The sequence below is a fragment of the Rhinolophus hipposideros genome, assembly GCF_964194185.1.
Source record: "Rhinolophus hipposideros genome assembly, chromosome: 5".
Lineage (NCBI taxonomy): Eukaryota > Metazoa > Chordata > Mammalia > Chiroptera > Rhinolophidae > Rhinolophus > Rhinolophus hipposideros.
In genome coordinates, this window is record NC_138051.1 from 63,064,951 (window position 1) to 63,079,987 (window position 15,037).

Sequence of the window (15,037 nt, forward strand, 5' to 3'; positions counted from 1 at the left end):
AACCCTATAGATCTAGGTATCAATATACAGCTGAAGGCAAGGAAAAAAGAGAGTATGGAGGATCATCTAGAGAGACTACTCACATGATGCAGGCCTGAACAACCACATTCTGCCCTATCTCATATGTCCCCCAGCTTTAAAAAAAACAACAACACAAAACACAGCCCACACAATGTGGCAAAAAAGGAACCAAGAAGAACTGGTTTGTTCTAAGAAAGACTATTACGGTGTGAAAGCACCAGCTATGTTCAATGTAAGAAATACAGAAAAACATTAGTTTCAAGGACTCAAGGAACCAAAATTGCACCCGATGGCCTCAAGGATCATGTTTTAAAAGTGAGGCTTGTTGCTCTGCAGGACAATGAAGTTGCATTTAGAAAATCCAAGAAAATAACTGAGGCTATTCAGGGCACAAATTGCCTAACCAACTATTGTGATATAGATCTTACCCATGAAAAAATGTGCTCCGTGTTCAAAAAGATGGCAGACCATAACTAAAGCTCATGTTGATGTCAAAATTACCAATGATTATTTGCTTCATCTGTTCTGTGTTGGTTTTACTAAAAACAAACAAACAAACAAACAGCTTGGAAGAACTCTTCTTACACTTAGCACCTACAGGTCTGCCAAATCCAGAAGATAATGGAAATCATGACCCAAGGGATACAAACAAGTGACTTGAAAGAAATAGTCAATAAATGGATTCCAGACAGAACTGGGAAAGATGCAGGAAAGTCTTGCCAATCTATTTATTCTCTTTATGATGTGTTCATTAGAAAAGTAAGAATGCTGAAGAAGCCCAAGTTTGAATTGGGAGAACTCGTGAAGTTCTCGAGTGGTGAAGGCAATAGTTCTGGAAAAGTACCTGGGGATGAGACAGGTGATAAAGTTGAATGAGCTGGAGGGTGTGAGCCACCTGTCCAAGAATCTGCTTAAAATTCTGACTTTGAATGGTGTCAAATATAAAGTCTTACTTGTGGGAAAGAAAGAAAAGCACAGTCCACCAAATACAATTCTGATACACCTTCTGTGAAATTCTACTCACTAGAAAGCTTGGTGCAACATGTGGGGTTCGCACAAAGAAGTGTCAGCCTTACCTCCCAGTATGACAGAGACTGTCACTATACCATGAACTGTAGGGAAATCCGCATCTGAGTCCTAAGCCTTGCTTTTTCTTACTTTTTTTGGTCCTTCCCCACAGTCTGTCCTCATTTGGTTACTTCCTGAGGACTGGGGGTAAGGATGGGGGGGAGCCGGAGGGACAAGATGAGGGTTACTGCACAGTTCACTGCAAGCACCTGTCTCTCAGTTTTACCTCAGCCTTTGATTCAGTTGTTTTCACTTCCTCCCCTTCTTACATTTTGCCCTTTGGTCTGTGTCCCTTGAGCTGACTTTCATCATCCAATTAGAAATAACACTCTCTTCTTGCTACCAGTTTCTCTGGGAACCTTAGGGAGTAAACCCCCAAGCCTCTGGCCCTCCCCGAGGGGCCAGCAGTGCTTCAAAGAGCATGGCCGCGGCACCACCTCACGGCTGCGCTTCCTTTCTGTTTGAACAGCTTCCATTGCTCTCCGCTGATCAGTAACTCAATGATTCATTAAACACACAAACAATGAGTGAATCTGTTCCATTAGTGAGGCCACCTGTTGATCTCAGACATTCTCAGCTGAACTTGGGGAACGTGAACAACAGAATGCCTACATCAGTTGAGTGCCCCATCCCTATTTGATGGCATGTTAGAGCAGGAAGAGAAGAGTCCCAGCTTTGCTGGCGCTTTTATGCTCTTTCTTTCATCTGGTGGCAGGGCTGCAAGAATATACTGTGGAATACAATGCACTTCTCTATAATCAACTGGAAAACTCCAAGAGCTTGGTCATTATCGCTGGCTCGGCTCAGGCTTTCAGAATAAAACAAAGGGAAAGTGGAAATATCCATACCCTTTTGCCTGCAGGTGCCAGGGTAACAGAATTAACCTAGAGCTAAACAAAAGCAAAACCAAAAAACCCGCAAAACAAAGAAAATCTGTAAAAGCAATCCTATTGATTGCGATAAAACCTTTTCTCCCTGGAAATAAAACAATCTCTTCGCTACTTATCTTTGGGTACCTGCAGCTGCATCAGGCTTTCAGGAACTAGTCTACTAGTGTTTACTAGCTTATTATAAATCAAGACTACTAACATCCTACACAGCTGACAGAGTAAAGCTTCCAGTGCAAGCATCACAGTCAACCAAAGTTATTTCGTTACTTGAAAAATAGCATTTTTCTCATAACGTATTATAATTAATTCCTCTGATTATAATAAAGGGGAGAGCTTTCATAGGGTCAGCTGGGTCTGTTTGGAGCTTGAAGGCTGTCTCATACTAGGAATAGGGAGACATATTCTCTTCTGAGTTAAATACTAAATTGCTTCTTTTAGTTTTTGAATGTCACAGGCATCAGCGTTTGTACTGCATACTTCAAAATTGATAGGCTTACATTTCTCTATAGTGACACTTTGATTAAAATATTTGATTACATAGCTCAGTTTTTATGTTTATGATAGGTTTATTCTAGAAGATCAGTAAAAACTTAGTTGTTCACTGATTCTTGTAAGAAAATGAAAAACAAAGAAGTAGAGGGAAACGGCTCTTCAAAGAATATTCCAGTGTGGGGACAGAGCCCCAGAAAGCAGTTTCCAGGTTCTCGGCCTCACATAGAAAGGTGCTGGCTCGGGTAGTAAATGGCCATCAAGTGTGATCAGATGGCCATCAGCTGTAGCTAGTTGGCCATCAGCTGTAACCAGTGAGCCATTGGCCACTAATATAACTGCCGTGGCTACTCTAGCAGAAAAAAATGGGGGCTAGCAAGAAGATGGTGGCTGGCAAGCGCAGACTGCTGTTAGGATGGCGGGTTGCAGATTATGTAGATCCTGCTTCCTGTGTCTCCAGCCCAGCCGCCAGCGAGAATATATTGGTTTGACTCCCCTACTTATGGCTCCGTGGGTGTTCCTTTTTGGCCTCACCATATCCTGCGTTCTTATGTGGGGAGCAGGACAGGAGGCCCTGCAAGTCGCTCCGCACGACATCCAGTTTCTATTAACTTAACATGTAAATTTAAAAACCAATCATCAGTTTTAAATACTATGACAGATTTCCGAGATCACTGTTGCTTAGTGGCTATTTTACTTTCATTTTTGTAGCCCTGGAAATGATAGGAAGCCATGTGAGGAATTCCATGTGTGCCTCTTTCATGAATGTTATTTTGCTTTTGGAGGATGTGCTTTGAGCTACAAACATGAAGAAAGAACAAGGTAAACAGATTGAGGGAGGCAGACCTTACTCGGATTCTCTAGGCAGGTGCGGGTATATCTCCCTCATCTGATACATTAAAGGACCACGTGCATTTTCAAAGGGATTTCTGCAAATATGGTCTTTTGACAACCACTGCTATGATTTGATTGCCAAGTGCAGGTGGTTGTGCTGAGGCCCAGTTTTGAAATCAAAAGAATCCTCAAATTCTTCTGTATAAAAGAGAAAGGCATAAAAAGTGACTTTTAAAAAAGGCTAAATAGACAGCGGTGTAAAGTACAGCATAGGGAATATTGTAATAACTATGTATGGTGTCAGATGGGTACCAGACTTACTGGGGTGATCACTTTGTAAGTTATATAAATGTCTAATCACTATGTTGTACACTGGAAACAAGTATAATATTGTATGTTAACTGTAATTGGAAAATGAATTAAGAGCTCAAACACATTTAAATAAATAAAAAAGATTAAGTAGGAGATAGCCACATATGAGTTTAAAAAAATGAGATGGAGGCTCACAGCTATCCTCTTACGTGATTAGACTATCACTGTCCGTTAGAACTTTCTGCAATGATGCGAATGTTCTTTACCTGCACTGCCCAATATGACAGTCACTAGCCACATGCAGCTAGCCACTGAGCACTTGAAATGTGGCTAATGTGACTGTGAAACTAAATTTCAGTTTTAGTTTAAATTTAAATAGGCACATGTATTTAGTGGTTACTGTATTGAAGAGAAAAGGATTTTCTGTACCTTGACAAGGGACATAGATCAGGTTGGTCTTCATTGCAATACCCCAGGATCTAGGTTGTTTTCCTACCTTCATTGTAAATTCTCACTACATATTTGTTGTATGAAAATATAAATCTGATGATAATCCACCCTCCCTTAAGATTTTTCAGTGCTTCTCCTGGCCTGAGAGCTCCGACTCCTGGCAGCCTCTCATCTCTGTCTACCTTTGGTCCAGCATATACATCTCCAGCACATGCAATTTTTTAAATCCATCCTTTGATTTGCCCCCATCTTCCTGCCTCTGTGTTTTTGTGTGTGCAGATCCTCTGCCTGGAAGGCTCTTTTTCCCACTTGTCCACCTTGGCAGAACTTTGCTTATCTTTCATGACTGGGAAGATTACTTTTTTTGGAAAGTCTTCGCCAACTGCTCCAAAGCAATGAATCACACTCTTCTCTTGGTTTCCATAGTGGTGTAGTATAAATGTTAGTGCAAGAGTGCCTTGGGGCAGACCCTCAGATCTGTGTACAAATATTTGTAAGGGAATTCCCAAGGGAAACTAGCAAAGTAGTGGGTGGGGAGTGGGGGACAGGGAGGGCAGGAAGACAAGTAAGTGTGCAATCACAAAGTTACACAGAGGGTAGTTTGTGCCTCATCTGTGGGCAGACTTATTAACTCTATAAATCAAGTCTCAGAGTTGTCCTGACCTGAGGCAAAGAAACTAGAGTTTTCACACTCTCACATCCATCAATTATTGGACGCGCAGCCCCAGGCACTTTGGTCTCTCCGTTTGTGTGGGCAAAGGAGACTCAAATGATAGTTCTCCAAAAAAGGGGGCAAGTTCTGGCTGTGGGAAGTGAAGCCGTTAGACAGATGACATCATCTATTCTGAGGGATATTACAATTGACTTTATCTGGGTTGCAAACCCAGATCTATGTTTTCCCAGGGAAGTGACTAAATTGTTTTCAATCTCAGTTTCCTCCTCTGTATTTAGGAAATAATTGTATCTAACTCTCGGGCTTAAGGTGAAATTTAAATAGGATAATGTGTGTGAAGTATTTAGCATAGTATGGGGTAACCAGGGAAAAGTAAAAAAAAAAAATTGCAGTTGTTATTATAACACAGCATTTTATTGCATATCTGACTTCTCCACTAGCCTTGAGATTGTCTAGGGCAATAATCTCCTCTCATTGGTCTTTAAATCACTGGCACTTAAGCCAATGCCTGATCCTGAGTAGAAGTTAGATCAATATTTCTTGAATAAACGAGTGATACTCAACTTTAAACCTCATCTCTCTTATCATCTCTGAGGAAATGTTACATTGAAATATTCCATTCATGTGTCTGTTTTGCCCGTTAGACCACTTGGGTAGGGTTTCTTATTCTTTTTTAATTCCCTGAAATGTAACATGACCTGATATATGACAGCTGCTAAACAATTGTTGAACTGATGTTTGTCCAGGATGTTCTAAGGGTAAAACCATTATAATCTGAAGGTTGTTTTTTCCACTTCAGAGTTTGTTTGCAGACAGTGGTCTTAGATCACATGTGGTTCAGTACAGGAAAACAGAAACCCTTCCAGGTTTTTCAAGCATCCTGTGAGTTAGTAGAGGGAATTAGATGTGTAGTAGGCAGAATTTCTAAAATGCCCCCCGCCCCAAAGATGTTCCACCCTAACCCCAGAAACTCTGAACATGCTCATATATCACTTCTGTGATTATGTTATACGGCACCATTTATCTTAAGAAAAAGAGGAGGCCTGGATGGGCCTGATTTAATCACAGGAGCCTCTGAGAGCAGGAAGTTTTTTCAGTTGAGAGCAGAAAATAAGAGTCAGAGTGTGAGTGTGAGGGGTGCAGTGTGAGGGATCCTGCCGGTGGCTGTGATGTAAGAAGTACTTGATGTGCCATTGCGAGTTTGAAGATGGAAGAGGCCACATGGAGGGAAATATGGTGGCCGTAACGACCTGATAGCAGCCTCTGTCTGACAGCCAGAAAGGAATTGGGCACCTCAGTCCTATAACCACAAAGAGATGAATTCTGCCAACATCCTGAGTGAGCCTGGAAGTAGACTCTTTTCTGAGCCTCTAGATAAGATCCAGCATGGCTGACATCTTGATTTTAGCCTTGTGAGACCCAGCATAGAACCCAGTTGATCCCACCTGGACTTCAATAGAACGGGGTAGTAAAAAATATGTTATTTTAAGCTGCTAAATTTGGGGTAATTTGCTACCCAGCAATAGAAAACTAATACAAGTGCTTACTAAGTTATGGAAAAGTCTGGAGTAAAGACGGCAAAGTGGATTACTCCTCGCTTTCAGGTTACTCCACCACAAGCTGCGACCTGAGATCAGGTAGCTGCAGGAAATTACAACTAATCCACAACCCTGAGGCTGGGGCCTCGCAGTGACGTGTGGAGAACAGCCAGCTACCAATTGGTCACATCTGCTGAGGCTCAGACTCAGTCACCCCCACCACTGCTGACCGAGAAGAGGAGCCTCTTGCCCTCTTCTGCCTTACAGATACCCCACCAGTGAATTTTATTGTTAAACAGGTCATATCTAGAACGTTAGTGGAAAGGAATTCTGGGATATGTAGTTCCCAGATATCTAGCACCTGAGATAAAAAGAAACCTGTGGAAGGGAGTGGGGCTAATGCTGATTGACAATGAATTATACTCAGTATGACTCTTCAAACTTTCAAGGTCCTTTTAAGTCAGGCTTCTGGTAGGAGTTATTATCTTCATTTTATAGATCGGAAAGCTGAGATTCAATCGGGCTAAATATCTTGCCTAAAATCTAATAAATAAAAAGTAGCAAAAACCAAGATTAGAGCCCAGATCTGTTTCTCCTGAAGTCTACATCCTTCCGCCTCTGCTGCTGATGAAATGAGATGAAATCTGTACCATTGGCTGGCAGTTGGACCCTGTAGGCTCAACAGAGGAGGCAATAGAAGTGGCAGCAATTTCACCTGATTTTAAAAAGTTTTCCTTAAGTTCCTGGTAAGAGCTGCTATTAGCCTCTTGTTGGAGCCCTCGCTAGCTTTGTCCTCTCTTCCCTTCTCTCATCCAAACTTCCTCCTTGACCCACTGACCCTGATTTTGGACACAGACCTTGCAATGTATGCTCTAATTCTTGGGCATATATTGGTGAAGGGTCCTGCCTCCTTTCATGGGGCAGTCCCTGCCATCCCTTTGTCCTGTAAGTACAGAGAATTGACCCTTCTTCTCTGTGCTCAGGGTCTCCCTACCGCTCCTCCACTGGGGGCTGGCACTGGGCTGAGGAGCAGCATTAGGGAGATCACCCCCTGGGAAAGGGGGTCATGGAGCATTGCCCCCACACAGCTCTATCTTCGCTGCATACCAAACCAATTACAAAAAATTTGGCCATAGGTTTCAAGCATGAGCAACTTGTCCCTCTCTCTTCTCTTGCTGACAGTTTTAAATCTGCTTTTTTGAAAAACCGAATTCTAGGAGGTATTAGCACCCAAACTCTAGAGAGATGGGTTGCAATTATCCCAAATGTCGGGGTGTAGTGAGCCTCAGAGGAGGAGCTCTGGATATTTTTCAGGACAAAGATATAAAGGAGACACAGTCTCTGGGATTTCCCTGTGACCACAGGTTGGAGGCTGGGAGGTTAGTCTTCCCAGGTCTGACTCGACTGGCTCTCTGGGTACCCTAATCCTCCTTGGATGGCTGCCCTTCTCTCCCTGGACTTTTCCTCAATGATGAGGAATTCATTCCTAGGTTTATGGAGGGGGAGAAGGAATGTTTCTACTGTCTTTACTATGCCTAAAAGACCTAATTTTGGGGGAAATATGTGCTCATAGTTTGATACAGCTGAACTCAAATAAAAGCAGGGCATCTGTGTCTGAGATAAGTGGATAGCCCACCTATTTAGAAAGTCTAGGATCAGCCAGGCTTCCTTCACTCAGGGATCTCACGGGAAAACTGTCAGAAGGGAAACATGTGAAAGAATGTGCTCCTTCTGCCTTTTTAAGTCTGCTAAACACACTTTAAACCCAACTTAACTAGAAAGAAAAGCACATATAAAGTAATGTCTTACATGTAGTGGGTTTTGTGTTTTGTGTGTGTGTGTGTGTGTTTTTTTAATCAAAAATTTCTCAGTCCAGGTTTCCTGAAGTGCAATTATTCTGGGTTGCATATTGACATTGGTTGAATAAAGGCTGCTCGATTTGCTTCCCTCTGTTCACTTGTCTTTTTGAGAAAGATCACTTGTTGTTTTCTATCACACCATTCACACTTCTTATTTGAGGACCTGCATGGAGTTTCTGGTGGAAATCTAGTTCACTTGAGCTGAGCTGCCCAGCTGGCAGGGAGCCCGAGACAAATCTCTCACTGCAGGTCCCACCAGGAGAGCCTCTTCAGCACCACTCTTCTTTTCTGAAAGATGTCTCAGATGATTTCCAGGGTTATTCAGAGGATCTTATTGAGATACTTGGAAAGACACAAGTCATAGGATGGAACTAGAGACGGGCATGTGCTCTACTAGGCACTGGGGGATACGTTGGTGATTTGGGTAGGTCTATTCTCTGTTCCCACAGAGTCTAGAGTCCAGTGGTGGAAACAAACAAATACAGGTGATTTCCAGCAAGAGAGGTGCTCTGGTAAGGAGAATGTCATGAGAGCACAATAAAAGGGTACAGAACCTTGACTTTACAGGAAGACCTCCCAGAAGGAATGGTGATCCTGCCTAAGAATGTTAATGACGTTGCCAAGTCTCTGTAATGAGATCTCAGAAACTGACTTGAATAGAAAATAGAGGTGTGTGTCCCTTCGGGGAAACTTGACGGGGGGGGGGGGGGGGGGGGGATGGGGGGATGGGGGAGTACCTCCTTTAGATCCACTTGGATGGATTGTAACAGTACCGTGGCCATACCGATGGATTCTGCAGCTGCACTTTGATGGCCTTCGACTTTCCATCACTAAGTCAGTCGAAGAGCCAGAGCTCCTCCTTTATTTCCTGCCTCTCTTCAACAACAGCTGTGTAACTCGGCACCTCTTGAAGGGGGAATGTTGAAGAGTAGATAGGAATCCCGAGAGAAATGTGTGGTGAGGGGAGTGGGAGACAAGGCTGACTCTTCCCTCAGCTCAGTGATGGCACCTGCCTCACCTCATCTGAGCTTTCAGCCCTCAGGTCACGAAGAAAAAGAAGATGCTGGGATCATCCTGTCAAACTGTCAAATTTGGGGTGAATAAAATATCCACTAGGGATCTCCAAGAAGCCAGAAAACTCATATTTACTTTCAACCGGGGAGAATTTAAACCTATGTCTCCAGATTTGAAAGTCTAGGATATTAATTCATTGTGACATCTGGCCCTTCTCTTTGATATTTAAAAAATAGGCTAGAAACAGAATTGTGAATCCATGCTCCAAAGTGTTACTCTCGGATTCTGGGAAAGAATGCAACTCTGAGTTTATCTTATTTATCCAACTGGTCTCTGGTCATTTGTGTAACATGATATTTCATCCATTGGATGTTGTAAGTCAATTTCTAGCACAAGGTTTCCATTTTGTTTTAATCATCCATGAAAGAAAAGAATGTGGGAATGTCTGTTTTGCCATTTTCAAGGACTGTGGTGGCACCAGTAGCTGGCTGCTTGCTGCTAGTCTTTGCTGCAGCCACTTGAGAATGTGAGAGTCTCTAAGAATCCTAGAATTCTGAAACTAGAGAGAAAATTCAGCAGTATGCAATAAGAACCATAATGACGCTCCTACCCTTTGTTCCAGTCCATCCATTCTAACAAATTTCAAAGAAATGTCACTTTAACAGATCCACAGACATACATTCTCAAAGATGTGCACTCTAGTATATTTTTTGTAAGAGTAAAAAATTGAGAAACCACCAAGATGTTCAACAACATAGACCTTGATTTGAAAGTTGTGATACATTAACTTGAAGAAATATTATGCAATCCTAAAATAATTATAAAAGCTATATAAATTCACAAAGGTTTATTGAATGCTCACTGTGTACCAGTGCCCTGATATGATAAAGGAATATGCAGATTTCAAATCTGTGTAGTCTATGATATTAGTTATGGGAAAGATACCTGCCTATGGAAAAAAATTTGCAGAAATGTTTTTAGTTGGCAGGGTAATTGATAATTTATAAGTGCTTTGAAAAAATTTGTTACATCGTCTTGTGTCAATTAATATGTGTAAAAATTATGATGGGAGTACAGAAAGTGCTTCTGAAAGGTTCAGTGTAACCATTCATTTATCCTTGGTTCGCATATTTATTCAGCAACTACTAGAGGTGATAAAAAAATACAGCAGTGGTAAGACAGATACACATCCTCACAACTTTTAGTCAGATCTTTGTTTTATTTTAATTAATCTTTTATTTAATGAATATTTGAATTTAAAAACATACCTTTACAATAATCTATTGCTAATTTCCCCTTTTTCTATCTCCTTTCTCCAAAAACTCTTATTATAGAGGTAGAAGTTACAAATACAGTAAGGTCACATAGCTTATTCGTAACAAACCTGATATTAGAATGAGTTTCTTGGCTTACTTGCTACCTTACCTCCACATTTCTCTCATGATCTTTGTATCTTTCTTCGAAATAAGTTTTTGGAATAGTAGGACGATCAGATAAGTCTTCAGAACCATGATTAAATAATATTGGGCAGAATCACCCAAGGGTCTTGTCCAAATGCAAATTTTGATTCTGTGGGCCTTCAGATTCTGCAGTTCTCACAAGCTCCCAAGTGATGCCAGTGTTACCTGTTCTTGAGTAGCAAAAATCTAAAGGATTGAAACTTCCAAGTACAGAAGAAATTCAAGTTTAATTTGTAGCCAGTGTTCTTTCTAGTTTTATCACCAGAGAAGTACATAAAGTATCAATTTTTTACAGTCTATGTTTTCCAGCACTAATTTCTGACAGCTTTTCCCTGTCCCTCTCAGCACTCAATCCAGAGATGAGTCTCTCTCACACAATGTGGCCATGAAAGGCAGGAAAAATATTCTAGAACCTCACCACTAAGAGATAGAGGAATGGGAATTTGCATCTGGGTTGTCTGACTCCCAAGCCCTTGCGCTTAACTGCTGTGCTACTCAGCCCCCATCCAGTGTCCCTCATCACCACGTGGTCAAGAGCCAGACCTTTGGAATCAACATCAAACCTGAGCTGAAACCTCACTAAGCACTTAATACGAGGGGCAAGTTACCTCATTTGTTTGCATTTCTATTTCTTCATCTATAAATGTGGATAATAATAACACCAATCTTATTGGATGGTTTTGTAGATTAAATGAAGTAACATACACAAATCACTTAGCTCAGTGTCTGGCATGGAGTGACTGCTCAATAAAAGTAGATATTATTGTGGTTAGTTAAGTCTAAATCTCATTTTGAATTCCTTTAATAGGGGAATTCACATAAGCTTAGTGCTTAAGGCAGACAGGATATTAAATAATTAGTATATTTATTTTAGGTTTAATGTTTAATTGAACATACTCTAAATAGAAATAAATATAAATATGTCAATAAAATGCTAAATAAATAATAATGAAAAATATATGAAGCATATACATATATGAATATGTGCATTTTATTTTTTATTTTTACTTATTTATGTATGTTTTTATTGGGAATATTGGGGACCAGTGTGTTTCTCCAGGGCCCATCAGATCCAAGTCATTGTCCTTCAATCTAGTTATGGAGGACGCAGCTCAGCTCCAAGTCCAGTTGCCGTTTTTAATCTTTAGTTGAAGGGGGCACAGACCACCATCCCATGCGGGAATTGAAGCGGCAAACTTGTTGTTGAAAGCTCATGTTCTAACCAACTGAGCCATCCAGCCACCCTACCAGCAGCTCAGCGACAGCTCTTTGTCTTCAATTTAGTTGTGGAGGGCGCAGCTCACTGGCTCATGTGGGAATGGAACTGGCAACCCTGTTGTTCAGAGATCGTGCTCCCACCAACTGAGCCATCAGGCCTCCCCGAATATGTGCATTTTAATTTGAACATATAGATAGATTTAAATATTTAATGATTTAATTAAACATTTACACAACACTATACAAATATATGGACAAAATATAAATTACAATAATAAATATATAAATATATAAAGTTTAAATAAAAATAAATGTATTATGAAATGTCGTATAATTTAAATAGTTTAACTTTAAATAATATAGTAAAATAACTTAAATATATGATTTTTATATATGATATATATTTATGTATATATATATATCAATGCAACAATTGCTGATGCACAAATGTTTTTGAATATGAGAACACAGAAGATGATCTAATTAACTTTCTGGGATGATAGAAGAGAAAAGTTTTGAACTTGGGTTGAGGGTCTGGGGTGAGGAGGGCAGCAGGTAAAAAGGCTGTAATGAAGATTGGTGCTAGTTTGTAAAGAGCCCCTAAATCATGGCATTTATCTATGGACTGTGGAGGCCATTGGAAGATGGTTTTGACCAGTCCAAGCATGTGATTAGATATGTGTTTTAGCAAGTAAGTCTGTAAGGTTAACTTGGTTAGAAATCCTTTGGTCTATTCTCTGCTTCCTTCAGGAGTCTAAACTGTTTTCCAAGCATCATCAAACTCAGCAATAGTCTTTCAAAACTTTCCTAGCCGTTAAAAATGTAAAGGGGAAGCACTCAGTGTGTAACTGGGTATTTTCTAATCAGTGTGTCTTTGGGTACTAAAATTGCACATTCAATGGTAATGTTTAAGACATTTTCCCTGAAGAGAAAAGAACTGTCGATGCAAAAGAAGGGGGGAAAAAATCAAAGATGGAAATTTAAAAAAGAGGTGACCACAGAGAAATGCCTTTTTCACATTCCTATTGTTAATTACTGATTTATTATCCTTAGAGATCCTTCCCTTTAACCCGACCTTAAAAAGCGTGAACTCTGAATGTTGCAGGAGTGTTTAGGATTGAGTGACAGGTAAAGACTGAAGGTAGAATGCTGTGATGATGGAGGGAAATTTAAATTCTCTTCCTTCATCACTGGCTAACTCATGCAGTTGGAGAAGGAAAGGAATTATTTTCTTAAAAAGGAAACATTCTAAAATTAGAATCTGAGGAAACCCCTGGTATCATTTCCAAAGGGAATCTCTTTATTGGCTGTTTATTGGCAATCAGGTGCATAGATTTGCATATTTTTATTGGCCTTTGTCACAGGAATAGCATCTTAAAGTCTTATTCCATAAGATACGCAAAAATAAATAATAAAGCCCTTGATAGTGCTTTTCATCTAAGGATCAAACATTAACTAATAAAGACAACACCCTGTGAGGTAGGTAAATATTACTGTGCTATTTTATAGATGAGGAAAATAATTAATAAGGAAATTTAGCAATTTGCCCATAACAAGGTGAGTTTGTAGATATGGGAATTTAACACCTTCTGAGACAGCACAATAATTGCTAACCCAGGATAAAAGCCTTTAGTCATCTCTTTTAAGTGATTGTACAAAATTGAATCATGCCTTTTCACTCCCAAGTTACCCAAGAATCTAGAGATCATCCAAAATAAAAAATAATAATACATTTTTCAAAAAAGGAGAGTCTCATATTTACATGTATGAATTTCTTTCTTCATCAGCTACACTACAACAGTAGTGTTTTGTTCCTTAACCACTTTGTAGCTGCATTATAACCTTTTCAAAGAAGGCATAAAGCTTGTCATTATTTATAATACTCTCTGTCTTCTAAGTCTATCCTGCATTTAGATCTATACCTTGTAGGATACTCCTACTAGAAGACTTTGCTGCCTTAGATGAGAATAATTTCATACCACTTATTAGGATGTGGGGTTCTAGTGTATTTTCTCTAGTAATACCAGCCAAATTTCATTGAACACTTATTATGTGACACATGTTTTGCTAAAGCCTCAACATAATTCACATTTATTTCTTAAACACTGTGAAGACTGTACTATCTCCACTTCACAGATGAGAAATCAGAAGCTTCAACAGGTTAGGACTCTTGCTCAGTCAAACGACAAAGCCAGAAGGTAATAAAACCTGTTACCTGTCCCAAGATTGTCTGATCCCAGAACCCAACTATTCTGAATTTCAGCTCATTGGAATTCCTTCCTAAGGAATAATAGAAATCTAATACATGTCTTTTTCTGTGCTTTAGCTTCTTTTAAAATGAGGTTAAATATTTGACGTACTTTTTTGACCTGACCCAAATGGTAATGGAAATTGGTGAAGTGGCTCCTGCTACAGGCCCAGATCTAGAATTTGTAGGGAAATTGGAAACAACCATGAAAAAGCATTAGCTTTAGAATGTTTCCCAATTTCTGGTGTTCTCATTTTTCTTTCTTTCTTTCTTTTTTTTTTTTCTCACGAATGGGGTAAGTATTCTACTCTTCACTGGGTGTGGTCTCCCCTACCACACCCAGAATACATACTTGTTGGTAGTTGTCAAAAGTTCATTTTGTTGTTTCAAAGCCTCTCCTTACCAGTATTCAGTTTTAGTTCCCTTTATTGACTCCTCTATAAAAAGTTGGCAATATCTGAAGCTCCATTCTCTCCTGATCATGATGACATTCCAACGCTATTACTATTTACCTTGTTGGTTCCGTGGGGGACTTTTCTAAAGGTTGTTTGTTTTGCTCAAGGATTGGTAAATGATGTGTTTCAGAAGTGACATTTTGACTTGTAGGGGCCAGGCAATCTGGACATGGAGAGAATTTCTATAAATCCCACATGTTTTTCTGTATTTCAATGCTGTCATCTTAAATGCAGCATCTGTAGCATAAAACTGCCAAAGAAGGTCATATTTTTATTTTAACCAATAATTCTAGGCGACCTGCTTTTGCCCAGATCCAACAACTTGGATTATTTACTGACTTTTCTAGTAAACTGGGCCATTCTTTCTGAACATTAAAGATTCGATGTAGTATAAAATATCTCCTTGGCACTGCCACTTAAAAATGTATACACACGCTACTTCCAGAAAACAGTCTTCTTGAAAAAGAAGATGAAAATTTAAGGGCAGCTTTAATTTTAACTTAAGACA

General features: G+C 39.9%; 1 pseudogene across 1 annotated transcript in view; it reads left to right on the forward strand.

Annotated features, from left to right (window-relative positions):
• Positions 1-786: 786 nt before the first annotated feature.
• LOC308497891 (serine/threonine-protein kinase VRK1-like) overlaps positions 787-15,037 on the forward strand; it is a 62,034-nt pseudogene continuing 47,783 nt past the window's right edge. Inside the window, exons 1-2 of the transcript in view lie at positions 787-880; positions 1,805-1,951. The product of the transcript in view is annotated as a serine/threonine-protein kinase VRK1-like (transcript). The remainder of the gene's footprint in view (positions 881-1,804; positions 1,952-15,037) is intronic.